A 15,784-nucleotide genomic window follows, 5' to 3' on the forward strand; every position below is an offset into this window, starting at 1 on the left:
TTTTTTTCAAAACACGACATTATTTTCTTTAAATAACTCACAACTAACAATTAACAAATTTTTAAAATTAACAATTCAAATCAGCAATAAACATTTTTTCAATTAACTGTCTATTTTGGACGAGGTTGACAAGATTGTGAATTAAATTGAGATTTCCACTGTTGGAAGTCATTGGGTCATTGCTATACACTACGTTTCCTAGCTAAAGACAAAAGATAACCATAATGGTCACAAAGCCATCTATCTACTTTCTCGTCGTTTCTAGAAGAATGACGATCAAAAAAAGTCACTAAATGTTCTAAACAATATCCAAGACTGCGTAGATGCAGAAAATACACACAATATTGTCCACACACCAATGAATCTGTGCCTTGTAATTCCACATTATTGAATCGTGTTGTCTGAGCGTTTCTTCTCATAAAGTCAATGATATCGTCTTCCAAAGGGGGCAATCCATACGAATCAAAATACTCCACACATCCTTCTTGACGAAAGTATACGGCTACCCAGTGGGTTCCTGGGAGATGACTTTCGTCCGTGTTAATGACATAAGCTTGGTGGTCTTGAGGTTTGCGATGAGGCAGTTCATCTTTAGTACACACGACAGGATTCCAAGAAGCAGTGTACGAACTGTGGTTCAAAAGGTAATAAAGTTCCCAGGTATCCATTTTTTGTGTTGTTTTCTTTTCTTGTTTTTTCTTCACAGGTGATGATAAGTGATCAATTCAATTTTGACTTTCTCTTGGAAAATGTCTGACAAGTAAACGGCTATTAGCTCCAACTTCGTACCCTGGTCCAAGAGAGTTTCTATGCGACGGATCTCCAGAGGCGTTAATGAAGGCCAGTAATGTAAACGCAAGACTTTATACCACTGATGAAACACGGCTTCTTCCGAAATGAGACCCCAAGTTTTGTCCAGATACTCGTCCAATTTTTCTTCTTGACTCAGCATCATACATTTATCGTGTTGAATTTGACTGGGATGATCGTTTTGACATCCAAAGAAATCTTCCTTGATCAATTCCGTAATTTGCTTTGCCAAGTGTTTGGCAAAACAGGAGACTAAATGCTGTTCTTTTTCTGGCCATCTGGACTTTATCGCTATGTCCTTTACGTCTTTGTTTTGGGGTTCTACTTCCATGGTCTCCTCACATTCCAAAGATTTTGCACTATATAAAGAGGGATAACAGTCGTACGTGGCTTCTAATAGCCTAGAATTACTTCTCTCAAACTGTTGATTTATATTGTGTTATCGAATTCAGTATACAGGGTGACGTTCACTGTCTGCTTCAGATTTTCTTTAAACTGAAGTTCCACACGAATCTGGCCTGATTTTATAGGGTGGAAATGTCCCTCGTCGCCGCCTTGGTCAGGAATGAAATCAAAAGCACACAAAGCATAACCATTTGCATAATCCTCGTACGTAATGCCGTGACTGGTGTTGGTTCCTAACTGTCCGGTGGCTTCGTACAGAGACAAGTACGATCTCAAATAATTCTTCTGGGCAAAAGTAAGTTCTAAAGGTCTGGTACACAGTGTCTTGCCATCGCGACTGTCTTCAATCTTGGACACGTTGAAGTGCTGAAAGTTGAAAGGATTTTTGTTGGCTACTCCGTTGAAGGCTTCATTCTCGATGATGCCAAGAATTAAACGTTTGGGTAACTGTCCTTGGAACAGATGATCTTCAATCATGGATCGCTGATTTTTTGGAAAGGTGAAAGTTTTCACTTCCACGCGTCGTATCGGATACTTGGCAGTCGTTCTGGTCAAAGTGTGACTGATGTCGTTTCCCACTTTAGGTAACACTTCCACGCGTCGCACGTAGAGTCGGGCTTCTTAGATGATGGTTTTGTAATTGGCAGCATTATCAGTTATCAAATGGAAAGCGGTACTGCTACGACTCAGTCTCAGGCGGACATCCACACCGTTCAGCAAATACTTCTCTTGCAACCACATGTCCAAACGTAAACGAGCTATCAATTCTAAACTGCTGTCCGGTGGTGTAATTTTGCTTCGACGGATCAGAATTCCGGAATTTCCACCATCTATATCGTCTAATTTATCCTTGTCAGGTTGCCATACCACACAGGCATCTAGATGGGTGTCTTTGGCTTCTTTTCCGTACGTCAAGAGATTTTCCAGGCAGACTAGGTAAGGGTAAGTATCCATGCTGCTGCTGACCAGTTTGTTATTTAAATATAAATCCACCTCGCTCAACAAGGAATGCAGGAAATTGTTGATGGGAGCTACTTCTTCGTCGGCCTCTGGATTAGTATTGTCTGTCGTTTAGATCACTCTGACTTTCAAATACAAGTAACTGCTATTCAGATCTATGTAATCTTCGCGCTGTCCTTTGATTTCAAACTGAATGATTGCTGAATCCATCAAAGAGGAAATGGGATGAAATTCTATCCATTGGGATTCTTGCATTGTCATCATGGTGTGTGGTATGGCAAACAGATCCAGTTCTGACTTGGAACATGCGTAAGACCTTCGGTGCATCATTTTGTTTGTCTCTGTATTTCTTTAATAATCAGAAACGTCGAAGTCTCGAATAGTTCTTCTTTTCTTAGTCTTTCTAGCTTTAGGAGCGTAATGCTTTCTGTCTAGGTGTTTTCTTCGTCGTCTCTTTCTGCCTTGTCCTTGCTGTGGCTACAAGGAAGCAGGAATCCCTGACTCCGTAGCGTTCAGGGCATTTATATGCGTTTCTCGTCGGCCCAAAATGTCTTTGCCTGTCTGAAGCAAGACATTTTTGCCTTCTCTCAAGAATGCTTCTTTAGGGTTTTATTTGTCAATGATGACATTTTGGAGAAATTCTTTGCCAAGCGTCAATGCGGCATCTTTCAGGGCGTGCAGTCCTCGTGTCACAATCGGTTTCAACACCGGAGCCACCGAACGAAAGGCTGATTTTAACATATCTCCTAAACATTGTCCTCGCTGTCGAGCAACACCTCGGTACACTGGATACATGACTTATGATTCGTTAGAGTTTCACCGTGACTTTTCTTTTTGTGAATGAAATATTTTGTCCCAGATCCCCATTTATAGGAATGTTGGCAGTGTCAAAATACGATTTGCTACGGGTAAACAGTGAGGATGTACAAATTCGCGGTGAACGTGATAGGTGTTTCCACCTTCCTGGTTATTGGTCGTGGCAGAATCCACTTTGAAAGGAATGGCACGCAGTAACGGCACGGATGTGTGTCCCACCACGTTGTAGTCCACCACATCGGTGTACACAAAGATCAAATTCAGTCCTTGGTTCAGTTCTACCGGGAAACGAAAGTGTCTTGCAAAATCCAGGTTGTTGGCAGTGGTTGACATTTCTCTTAAGTTCTTGGCATCCTTGGCCAACTTTGGGTCCCCACCCAAACTGTCATACAACTCAGGGCAAAATCTAATGCTTATACTTTTTTCTTCACTTTAAAAGTTCATCAGGATGCGATGAGCCACTTTATAGTACTCAATGGTAACAGGTTTGGTTAGTTTGGTCAGAACTTTGTCAAATGCTGCATTGAATCTGTCAGCCATTGCGTCCACCAGATGTTGACCGTTAAAATAATGTCCTGGGTTAATTTTAAACTCATAGATGATCAATACAGGGTTTGTGCCGAATACTGGTCTATGTGCAGTGAATTGTTGATGTTATTTAGTGGTAATCATGGTTTGTTGCACTGCTTCGTCCAGAACTTCAACCTCAAAAGTGTTTTTAGTTTCAGTGATGTTTCTGATTTGTGTAGGATAAATGATTTCCATCAAAGCCACTTTCCAATGGACTTCGTGATCTAATTGGAAGGCCTGATGCAATTTGGCTGTGTAAAAACACATAGTATTGTTGGGACACACCCCCATGGAACTGTCACTGGGTAAGGCTAAGTAAAATTGGTCGTTACTGTTCAATAATTCCAGAGTTTTGTGGCTGTCCTAAGGGTTACTGGAAGTGAGAGGAGTGTCTCCGTCCAAAATAAGGCTGTTGTTGTTGTTGTTGGAGTGGTGACTGGCACTGGACACAAGATTCCCGTTGTTGCCGTTCTAAGAGAATTTCAGAGAAGGATTGGGAAGAAGGTAACCGATGCAACTGTTCAATAAAATGGTCCACAATTGTTTGTCTCCTTGTTGAAAACTCAAATTGACGATGGCTGCACCGATGACACAATACACCACAAAGATTTGGCAGAAAAAGACTATTTGCATTTTAGGCACACGTTCTCCACAACACACCCACAAGGGTTGTTTTTGTAGATCTTGCAGAGAAGAACTGTGTGAAGGAGTGGTCACTGCAGTGGCAGCGGTAGATGAGGCTGTGTGAAAGGGCATGACGGTCACTTCTTTTTATAGCCGATAACTTGTGAAGCGTTGTTCCAAGAATTAAAACTGGGAGGATATCCTTTCCAACGCACCTTGATACAAGCCACGAATCAATTTGACGGGAAGATGAGACTGAAGGGACGTCATGTTGACGCTGTGTGAGACAGACTAAAAGTGTCCGATGGTTTTATAGTTTGGTGGTGGGGGGGGGGGGTAAGTCGACGACGGAGACATGTACAGGACAGGCCGTCCGTCTTGACACCAGTGGTGAAACAAATTGGTACGAAATCGCAAATAATCGGGAGTAATGGGTTTCAAATCGACGAGTAAATAGGCGTGTTGAGTTTGAGTGGCATCGTCGTACGCATGAGTTAGCCAAGGCGTTCCTAACTATCTGGTTAAGACTTGCACTTGCAATTTATCTCTAGGGCTTTTAAACAAGACCACCTAATGATTATTGAGACTGATGGTGCGATGGGCTTTACTTTGTTGAAACAAATTTTGAGTAATGTAAATGACACTGGAATTACGATAATGCCAGTTGCGCGCAAGCCACATTTTAATTTCTTCTTCGTCTTGTGCTAACATGTTGTCTTCCTTAGGAATGCCTTCCACAAACACGATGGGATCGCCTTGACTTTCTCGCAAGAGGCAGTACGCCGATTGCCACTCTTTGTAACACCACACGATTCGTTGAGGTGGACGATCGATCAAATGATGTTAATGTTCGATCAAACGTTTGACAAATTCGGTTTTGCCTAAGCCGCTAGGTCCACCAATGAGCATGTTAAAGGGATGACGAAGATACAAAACCTCCCAACTGGCACGATCTAAGTGTTCGTCGATGACTTTGAAAGTGGAGGAAGAGGGAGCAGATACAGCAGAGGAAGCCATAGTGCAAGGAATGTCACTTGTGACACGAAGACAGACAATACAATAGTTTTTATATTTGTTCAGTACACTTTTATTAATTTCAAAAAAAATAAACACGAAAGACTAAAATACATAAAAGCCAAAGGGTTAAGTACAACGATAAAATACGCATAAAAACGATCAAAGTAGAATAGAAACTAGTTTCTGTACAACATGTTTTTGGTAACCAAGATGTCCTCGGTACAATGTGTAATGTTCTTACAGACTCAACATGGAGTAATATCACACGTCTCCTCCCGAAAGGGTCTTTAGGGAATGTCCATGACAGTCCTGTCCTGAAGGGAATGGCTGTCCTCGGTGACAGGTTCTTCTGGCACTGTCACTAACACAGGTTGAAAAGTGACTTTTTTTCCTAGGACGTTGAAATGGAGGATCACAGCTCTCGAGCATAATGAGCTACTTCTTGAGTCCAAGCCTCAAAACCCCAATGTTTTCAGTCATGTACATCTGTCCAATAAGGATGTAAGTCACAAGCTACACACACATCGTCATACACATATTCGGTACCTAAAAGCTGTTGAATCTTTTTTTCCCGTAGAGGTCGAGAAGTATCCATAGGGAAATGCAAAGCTTTGAGCAAAATGAGTCTCTCTTGGACATTTAAAGGAACCACTTTCATGTTTTATTGGGTGGTGAGTATTGTTTGTAAAGAGTCCACATGGAATCGTCTTGTAAACGAAATCCCAGAAAACAAGTCACTAAGACACGCACCACACGTCGACCCCAATTGAATGGATAAAGTTTTCGTAATAATTGTTGGTAATCTTCCACTGTTTGAATAGTGTCATTGATTTCCGTCCACGGAATCTGTTGAAACACTTCTGATAAAAGTTGTGGCATGGTAGCCTATTTTAATACCTCTTTTTGTCGGAGACTATAAGTGTACTTTCTCCACAGAGATGATTTTACTCCGGTGTAGAATCTAAATAGTTTAGTCACTAACTTGCACATCAAAAGACACCGTTCAGAAGTTATCTCTTTTACTAAGTTGACATTGTGTAAAAGATTTTGGTAATTCTCTAACTCTTCCTTACGGAATTCGGTGCAGTAAGTCTACCTTGTAGCAAATGGAATCATCAATAACAAACCAATCCTTTGAACCAAGGGGTAGTTGATGAATGTCTGGCCACTGCAACACTTTCATCTGAATCAGTCCTTTTAAAGCATTCAGGTACCAGTGGTTTAAACATCGGTGTCGTAACGGATGCAATTGTTCTTTACGTTTCACTTTAATTTTGACCAGTTCTCGGTAAATCCGTTCACTCAACTCCTCAGGCAAGCCCAACATGTTCTCTTGTAAAGTATCCATAAGTATATACTCTATATTTGGAATCACTGGTTCATGGCCAATAGCTAGTTTACCTTTGTGACTGAAGTAATATCTACTCATAATCAGTCTTCTTTTACTTTGGAAAAGAGCATAACTTAAAAATGGAGAAATGATTTTGAGTTTGCGTTTCACTTGTATTTTGACCAGTTCTCGGTAAATGCGTTCTCTCAACTTCACAGGCAAACCACGAATGTTCTCTTGTAAAATATCTATTCAGGTATTACTGATATCGTCCCACTAAAGGTAAGTAGTGACAATTCGAGATCCGTCGAGCATGTTGCAGGTATGCTGAATCTTGTTGTTCCCACCGGTGAAGTGACATACAGCAACTGAAGCACTTGATTTTATCCCCTTCGCCCAAGTAGAAAAATCCGGCTCTGGCTAATTCTTCAGGGGTCAGTCCTCCCAGATATTTAGGCCATTTTCCTTTGAACGACTGAAAGCGATTTTCAAAGTTGCAGTATTCAGGCAAACGCACAGGGAACGAATATTCGTCTTTCACAGGTTTCTTTCGATGAGGGTAGGGTGACATTGACAGGAGTTTGCTCAGGGCTGGATAACAACCGTATGGTGGTAGACGTGAAGGTTGACATCCATAATGAAAACCAGCAAAGAGCCCACGATCACGAGCGGCATCGCTTTCGCATCCGTCAGGTTTGACACGCACATCATCACTTTCCATGATATGTGTAGTGGTAGTAGTAGTAGTGAGAAGTTTTGGAAGACTTCCTTATCTTCGTCCTGGACAACGGTACTACTTTCTCTAACGTACCGTCATAATTTTACCGTAGTGTAATGGGTGGAAATGCAATAGAAAGGTAAGGACAGGGCGGAGACCGTCGAGTATGTTCCAGAATAATGAATCTTTATAGATACATAGATTCATTCATAACTCCAGAGCGCAACTAAAACGCTGTACTTCGTATCCCAATCCAGTCTCAGTTTCCAAGTATACAAATCATGTTCTAGCTAAAACATTCGATGTAGATAATCCTTCCTTATCCGATGCCATTTTTGAAACGTTTCCAATCGACGGTCACAATCACAATAGTCAGGCAAGACGACAGGAAAATGGTAGGGTTTGAACTTGGGTTCTCATTGGGTTTCTCACTCGATTCTTGCTGTAGCGAAGTCATCTTTCTTGTTGGTAGCTATCCTCTTGCAACTAATTTTTTTATACCGACATGTCCATACGGCAACGTGAAGTTGTTGTGAAGACGCACTCGCTTCTGGTACACAATTTGATAGACTTTTTCCAAGGGTCTACTGACGATTTGATGAGTGGATAAACGTACAATCTTGTTCGGTTGTTAGGTGGTCACTTTAAAGTTTCCATCCTCTCCAGACTGCAGGGCTTCTTTCAATACTCCAGAGTTAACCACTCGACTGGTGCGATAATTGAGAGTCAATCCTTTCACTTTACACTCGGCGTGCACTTCTCCTTGTTTGTCTGGGTATCCGTAGCAGTAATTTCTAGGACCGCCACTAGCAAAACTTAAAATTTTCTCGTCGGGGTGTTCGTTTGTCCAGGCTCATAAACGGTCTCCTTCGATATCAGGGTGACGTTAACCCGTGCGATCGATGTAAATGCAAATGTCCGTGTCAAAGTACAGGACGCGATCCCCTAACAGTACTAAAGCTTCGTACAGTTTTAACCGAGCATGGGCTCTCACGTAAGCCGCAATGATGACATTTCCAAATTCGTCGGCTTGAACAAAGTCCAGATCTTCTTCGTAATTGACTAAGATCAAATCCTGACGAACGAGGTCAACGTGTTTCATGTATTTGGTTTTGTCGTGAATCATCTGGAAGTAACGGGAAGGTTCTGTCAAATACTCTGTCTTGGGTAAACACGGCCGTTGTGCCATTTTGCCCCACAAGCAATTTAACATCACTTTGGCAAACGATCGCCTGCCTTCGTTTTTCTCGATGTGGTCTAAGTCATGTCTTCTTGTTCCCAGTATTTCTTTTTCAATGTCTTTTCGTCTTCGGGCCGTGACACCAGGAAGGATAGCCGGTGGATGATTGTTTCAGCTTCAAAAAGGCATCCACGTAGTCTGTGAAAACACCTTTCTGAATCTTGTCATCCTTGTGGTATTTCTGTGTCTTGGAAAAGTGGTAAATTTCCTACACTTCTATCAGCTGATATCCCAGGTCCAGAGCTTTGAACAATTCCACGCTGACCCACGTTCCCGTCAAGGTGCGTTCTTCCTCGGTGCGCTGACAAGGCTGGTCTTGGTTGCACGTTTCGGCACGAGAATGGCACAAGGGAAACATCAATTTTCCTTGGCAATGGTGAGGTAACACGGGATGGTACAAGTCGGTGGGAGGCAAAACTTTGCACTTGATCAAGCCTTCGTATTGTCGAATGTTGTCCAGGTCAATGTGTTCCGTAAAAAAATGTGGGTGCCCTGCAGGAAAGCGACACTATTTGCACACGCAGGGATACAGTGAACACACGTCCAACTATTTGATTTCTTCTCCTTTCTCTTTATCAGCGTGGTACAGCAAACAGGTGGCATTTGTCCGTACTACGTACAAACTATCCCTCGGGTTCAAGGGGTCCATCAACTTGTAACTTTCCACGATACGTTTAAACTCGGGATCGGTTTTCAAACGGTGATCGTACTCGTGTTCCCAAATTTCCACCACTTCGTAACCTTGCTGTTCTAACTTTAAGCGTCGCTGACAAGTGGCCTGGTATAAGTCTTCCATGGTTCGTTGTAAAAACTGACTTTTAGTGCCACGTTCAAGGTAACAGACGGGACATCGTGAACTAAGCAACCGTTAAACTCGTACACGATCTTGGGGTTTTTCTAAGTCTCAGCAATCTACCGAATATGTTCCGATAGCCTTTTCGCCTCTTCCGTTGCGGGCGTGCTGAATCAATTTGTCTTCCTTGTCGCACAAGTAATGTAACCAGGATAGGGCTTTGACTGAGTATTGACGTTTGACAAAGTTGGTCGTTTGAGGGCTGATGACAACATGGGTGTTTTTGGGCACGAATCGTTGACCGTACACTAAGGAACATGCTTTGGCAATGGATCGAGCCCTCCGTGTTCCATGAATAGTTCTCGAAATGTTCCACAGCAACGCCATAAAATTTCCACGTCGGAACGACAATACTTTAACATTTCTTCCTGAAAGGCGAAGGGATCCGAGGCGTGAGCTTGATACCAAGCGTTTATAGCTTCTCGTTGTTCGGTACGCATGTTGTCGGGGTCGTAATCGTGAGCCTCAGGCAGGCAAATGGGGTAGAACGGCGTGTTGATTGGCTTCTGTATTGAAAAAGTGCGGAAAATAACCTTTGGCCATTTCTGTCATTCCAAACGTTTCAGGCATTCGACTCAAAGGCATGGCCAAGTAGCTCATCGAATCTCACTTGCATGGAAATGATTTTGGCTCTGTTCAAAGTCAGTTTAGTACGTGCGGTGCCTTGTTCCGTATAGTATCTCAAAAGAAACTGTCTATCGTATCCGAGGAAATTGTGGGCCATCACCGAGGCATGGCGATGACAATTACCATAACGTTCGATGTCCTCTTGGCTCCACGTCTCATCGATGAGGTCTAAGATCCATCGGGCAAAATCGGCCAGCGTGTTCGGTCCCCGGAAGATTGTTTCACGTCCTCCAGGAATCTTGCTGCAGCGAGGCCAATGACTAAAGAGAGGTTCTTGGATGTACTTTTCGCATTGCTCGGTGAGCCACGCAGAAATTAGGAATGTGAATGCCAGTCTCTTGCTTGCATTCGAAATAAAATAAAGATGAAATTCCCTTTCTTCTTGTCATCTTCCTGTTGGGGTTAGTATTTTTGAATGTAGCATTGATGTTCCAAGTCCACGATTTGTGACAAATGTGACATCGTTTCTTTCCTGAAGATACGTGTGACTTAGCATTATTGGCACGTATGCCTTGTCCACAAGTCGGAAACAATCTCAGGAGTTGACAAGCAATTTTCTGCTGTCAACCTTGCGTTTTTAGATGTTTTTGGTAACAGGCAGGGCTGACAAAAGTGCACTGACATACAGGGCAATGCACTCGTTCTTGTCCTTCGTCCAGACAGGGTTGAGAGGCCAAACATCCTGAGCATTTCGATCCACAATGCTTGTGTTGCTCTAGATTGTTATAGCCATAGTCATATTTCTCATATTTCTCACAGTAATAACTGTATCCCAAGAATGCAGTGATACTGGTAATGGCATCGAAATGTTCATCGTGATGATAAACGTGAATGTATTTTCCGTCTTGGAAATCTTTCCCTCGAAACAGCAGAGGCCCGCGCACTTTTTGAGGGTGCACTTCCAAGGTGTAGCGTGGAGCTAGGACATCTTGCAATGTTTGCATTTCAGGAATGCCACAGGGTGTGTCTTTGAACAGGACGGCTTGTTGTAACAGGAGTTTTTCTTCACTTCGATGTTTGGCTCTGTCCGATTGTTGAATAGTTTCCACTCTCTTTTCCATTCTACCGTGTCGTTCTTTTTGGCATATGTTCGTTCCACCACGATGTTACGGGCTAAACACATCTGGTCTTGAGGATTGTTGATTTGGACGAGGCTACGCTTGATGCTACGTTGTCCGGTCCCCTTGGGGAGAGACATGAGTCATGAACAGTGTTTCTTTTCCATCGGTGATATGAAACGTTTCGTTGGATTGTTGCACGTGTTGAATCTTGTCGATGACTTTGGAAGGTGTCAATTCTGCTGAGTTGCTAAACTCGATCCAAACGGGAGATTTCAGACTGTTGTGATGAATGAAAAGTCTCAAGCGATCGTCTTCTTTGGCTTCACATTGGTGTTTCAGAGAGGGTAACAAAGAATCCCGCACCTCGGCGATGAAACCCTCTGCTTTCTCCAGTGGTAAGTTGGGCTTTAAACTTCACCGTGTAGGTGTAAGCCGTGGTTCTAAATTTTTGGAGGAGCTCTTTTTCGTCTCTCGAAATGTGATAGTAATTTTCAGGGTTTACTGAGGGTGGCGAACTTTGAGTGTAGAATCAATGGGTCTGGATTCTGGCTCACTCATGTCATCTTCAAAATCACTGGCATGAATTTGTGCCAAGACTTCAGCTATTGTACGAAAAGATAAATCACGTTTCTGCCTCTTACATTATTCTCCTTTCTCCACGAATTGATGCGATCTTTTCATCTTGACTGCGAAAAGTCAAATGATTACATTTTAAACGCCATTGGTCACTTTATATCCATGGTAGACCAGCGTATATAAAGGGTGTGTGTCTTTCCTTCCAATATTCATTTTGATCTCAAACCGAGCAGAACGATGGAAGAGCCTACACAGATCGAACGTTTGATCAGAGCTTTGCGAGGTGTCATCAGAAAATTTTCTTCAGACAAGCCGACGGACTACTCACCCTCCTTTCGAGATAAAAGTCAAGATACTTGCTATATCTTTAAGAAGAAAGGGCATTGGTCTTCAGAGCGTCCAGACCGTCGAAAAAAGTAAAACAGGTGCTAGAAGAGACAAAAGTCAAGATACATGTCATCAATGTCAAGAAAAATGAAATTGGTCTTCAGCTTGCCCTAAGAAACAGCAGGAGCAAGAAGAAGAGAGGGGTTCTGGACAGGAAGAAGAAAAGGTACCCACCCCCAAGGAAGAACCCAGACATGTGCAGAAAGAGAAAAATGAGAAGAAAAGAAGACGAGGAGAAAGTGAGGAAGAAGTGGAGGAAAATAATGTGAAAGTGAAGAAATGTAAAATACAGAGAGTAAACACAGACACTGAAGAAGCCTATGAACTTTATAAAGTGTTATGTTGTGCTGTGAATTGGATTGTAACATTTATACCAGAATAGGCCAGGCATAAAACGTAAGTGTCTCTTGGTTATGATTTTTAGAGAAACTACACTCACGCACTCACACACGCACGATATGGGTAAAATGGCTTTTTGTTGTTTTAATTGATGTTGGTAATTGAAATACTGTCTCTCTTCGAGAGAATTGTGTGGCCCTGAAAAGGGCCTTTGGGTATTTGTTTGTTTAAACAACAAACTTAGGAATGGGACGAAATCAACTTTAACTGCCTTAAGCCTTTGCCACGACCAAGGCCTACTTCTGGACTGCCTCCTGCCGATGATGATTTGGTAGAAATCACTAAGGTGGTATGGAAGGCGTAGTCACAGAGTTGGGTTATTTATCCCGGGAAGGTCTTTTTCTCATCGGTCGTAACAAAGGAGTCTGATACATTTGTTTCAGACTTCTTAACTCTGCTAAAATGTCTAAAAGTACCGTGATCATTTGACTCTCCCCCGCCCCCTTGTTTCTTTAGTTGCTTCTTCTACCTGTCGTTTCCTTCTTACGTCTTCCTTTTGCTGTTGTTGCTGAAGGAGAAAAGCGTGTTCTGCTTCCTTTTGCTGCTGTAAAAAAATATCCAATTCTTCTTTCTGTCTCTGTTTGAAATTCGCCACGTGTGGTAAAGGATATGGTGGCGAAGGTACTGGTACCAGAACGAATTCTTGCAAAGAAGAAAGAAAATCGACAAAATCTCAGTTAAAATCAACCTCTTCTGGATGTAGGTTAGTGTTGACTTGAGTAGTCCCTGGTTAGTGTTGACTTGAGTAGTCCCTACTATTCTATCGCTTTCCGTCTCCACGGCCGGTGCACACCAATTCATCGTCTTAGTTTCTTTATTGGTGTGGTCCACCTCAGAATGACATCATTTGGCTAACCCCCTAGTTCCTAAACAGAAAAGAATTTTGTGTCTGTTTGTTTTTATTTTAAAAAGATGTGTTGTATGTATATTTTATTTTATAAATTTCGTTTCGATACAATTTTTATAGCGTTTGCAACACCGCCGTATTCTAGTGTTTCAAAAACTCCATTTGGAGTTGTTTACACGAGTGATCCATCACCAGTGGATCGGTATTGTCCGGTATGTGCTATATGTATGGTTCTATATTGCTTAGTTGCTTTTATTCTTGTTTTTGTGTTCGGACTGGCTTACTAAGTCAAATCTTTTCAAGTTGTTCTTAGTTGTTTTTATTTAATAGTGTATGGAAGCATTTTAGTGTGGTTAAGTAGTGGGTTATATAAGAGTTTTACGTATTGATTTATTTATTGGTTTTTGTAAATCAATATTATTATTATTATTATTATTATTATTATTATTATTTTCTCTGAGTAAAATGTGTAAGAAGCGGTGTATGTAGTATTTGTATGCTTATGTGTGCACTGTATGTGTAGTTGTTGTGTTTATGTGTGCACTGTATGTGTAGTTGTTGTGTTTATGTGTGCACTGTATGTGTAGTTGTTGTGTTTATGTGTGCACTGTATGTGTAGTTGTTGTCAGAGATAGTGTAGTCTTACAAGGACCTCTTTTTCCCAGAATAAATTCTGTCACCTTAGGTATCTATTTAAAAAAATCACGTAGTTTTAGTTTATTTAATTTAGAATTGTATTTTAGAATTTAGCATTTATTATTCAAAAACTTCCCTTCTTGTTTTCATAATGGAGTTGATATACCATATTATGTAATTGCATAAACTCTTTTTCTCAATATTATTTGTAATAGTAACATGGCATTAAAAGTTCCATATTTATTTATGATTTTGTTTTTTATGATTTGTCTCTCTGTATCCTTCTTTGGGCATCTTAATATTAGACGCTCTTTTGAGTCAGTATGGTTCTTACATAGCCTGCATCTTGGTATTGTGTTGATTATATGTCTGTTAAAAGCCGCCTCACCGGTCATCCAGCCTCCATGTAGATATAAAAATAGTCTACTTTGGACAGCTGGTGATTTTATGTTTGCATAATTTTTCCATATTATAGGCCAGTTTAAATTCGGACACTTGAATTCTATTGTATGTTTATCATGGCTTGCTATCTCATTTAGTATATTATATGTCTTCTTGTTTTTTTATCCCATATATCTTTGTTATCTCTATATTTATATAAAAGATCGCTTATTCTTTTTCAAGTCCCAGGTGATTTTAATAGTTTAGTTAATACGTTATTTTGATATATTGTATTGTTATTGTATTGTTAAAAGGACATATGTATCCATATAACTATTGTAGATAGCTTCCCATGGTAATTGGGGAGGGTTATTTATATATTTAAATCTATTCAAAATGTTAGATTTTTGTGTTATACTTAAATTGGGAAGGTCTAATCCTCCTTTTTCTGCATATATGGTGTTTCTTTAAATGGTAGATTTTGTTGTCCTAAATAAAGCTCAGTATTTTCTTTTCAATCTTATTAATCATTACTTCTGTTAGTTGTATCGAGATCATTGTGTAGTTCAATTGGCTATACATGTAGGTTTTAGCTACCTGTATTCGGTCCATGAAGTTAATCTTCGAATGTGACCAAGTTTCTGTTTGTGTTTCAATCGTGATTAATAACTCACTGTAGTTTTTATGAGTAGAGTTCATTCCATATGTGATTCCTAAAGCTTTTACTTGTTTCTTAATCAGGTTGGGGGCTAACCTGCATGGTTACCCCGCCAGTTACCTATTGATAAAATCTGTCTTATCGTGATTAATACCTGACCCAGAGGCTTTTCCAAATGTTGTGAATTCGTGTTGTAAATGTTTGAAGGCCGATCCGTCACTGGTAAAGTTAGTGCAGTCATCTGCATGTAATACAGTTTTTTAATCTCTTTTCATATTTGGTATTTTTATTCCCTGACTATTGTTATTTTGGTTGATGTTTATGTTCAGGGATTCTATTGCTATTACATATAGCAGCATAGGCAGGGGACAGCCCTGTCTAACTGATCTTTGTATACTTATTTCTTTAGAGAGATCTCCGTTTATTATTATTTTTGAACTTATATTTTTGTACATGGCTCTTACCTAGTTTATAATGTTGGGTCCGAAGCCACATTTTCCTAATGTTTTAAAAATGAAGTCATGCTCTATTCGATCAAAAGCCTTTTCTTCATCGAATAGATACACTACTCCTTTTTCCCCTTTAGTATTTAGTAATTCAATTATAGGACTTATAGATAAGGCGTTATTCGTGATATTTTCCCCTGCCCCCCACAGCTTTGATTTATATCAATAATTTTGTTTATACAATTTTTTATTCTGTTAGTTGTAATTTTACTTAGGATTTTGTAATCATTATTTAGCAAAGTTATTGGTCTCCAATTCTTTAAGATTGTTTTATCTCCCTTCCCTTTATATATCAAAGTACTAATTTCCTCCCTTAAAGTTTTAGGCATTTCCCCTTTAAAGAGTATATTATTATATAGTAAT

The sequence above is a fragment of the Sinohyriopsis cumingii genome, chromosome 3 (genome assembly GCF_028554795.1).
Source record: "Sinohyriopsis cumingii isolate HCF-2022 chromosome 3, ASM2855479v2, whole genome shotgun sequence".
Lineage (NCBI taxonomy): Eukaryota > Metazoa > Mollusca > Bivalvia > Unionida > Unionidae > Sinohyriopsis > Sinohyriopsis cumingii.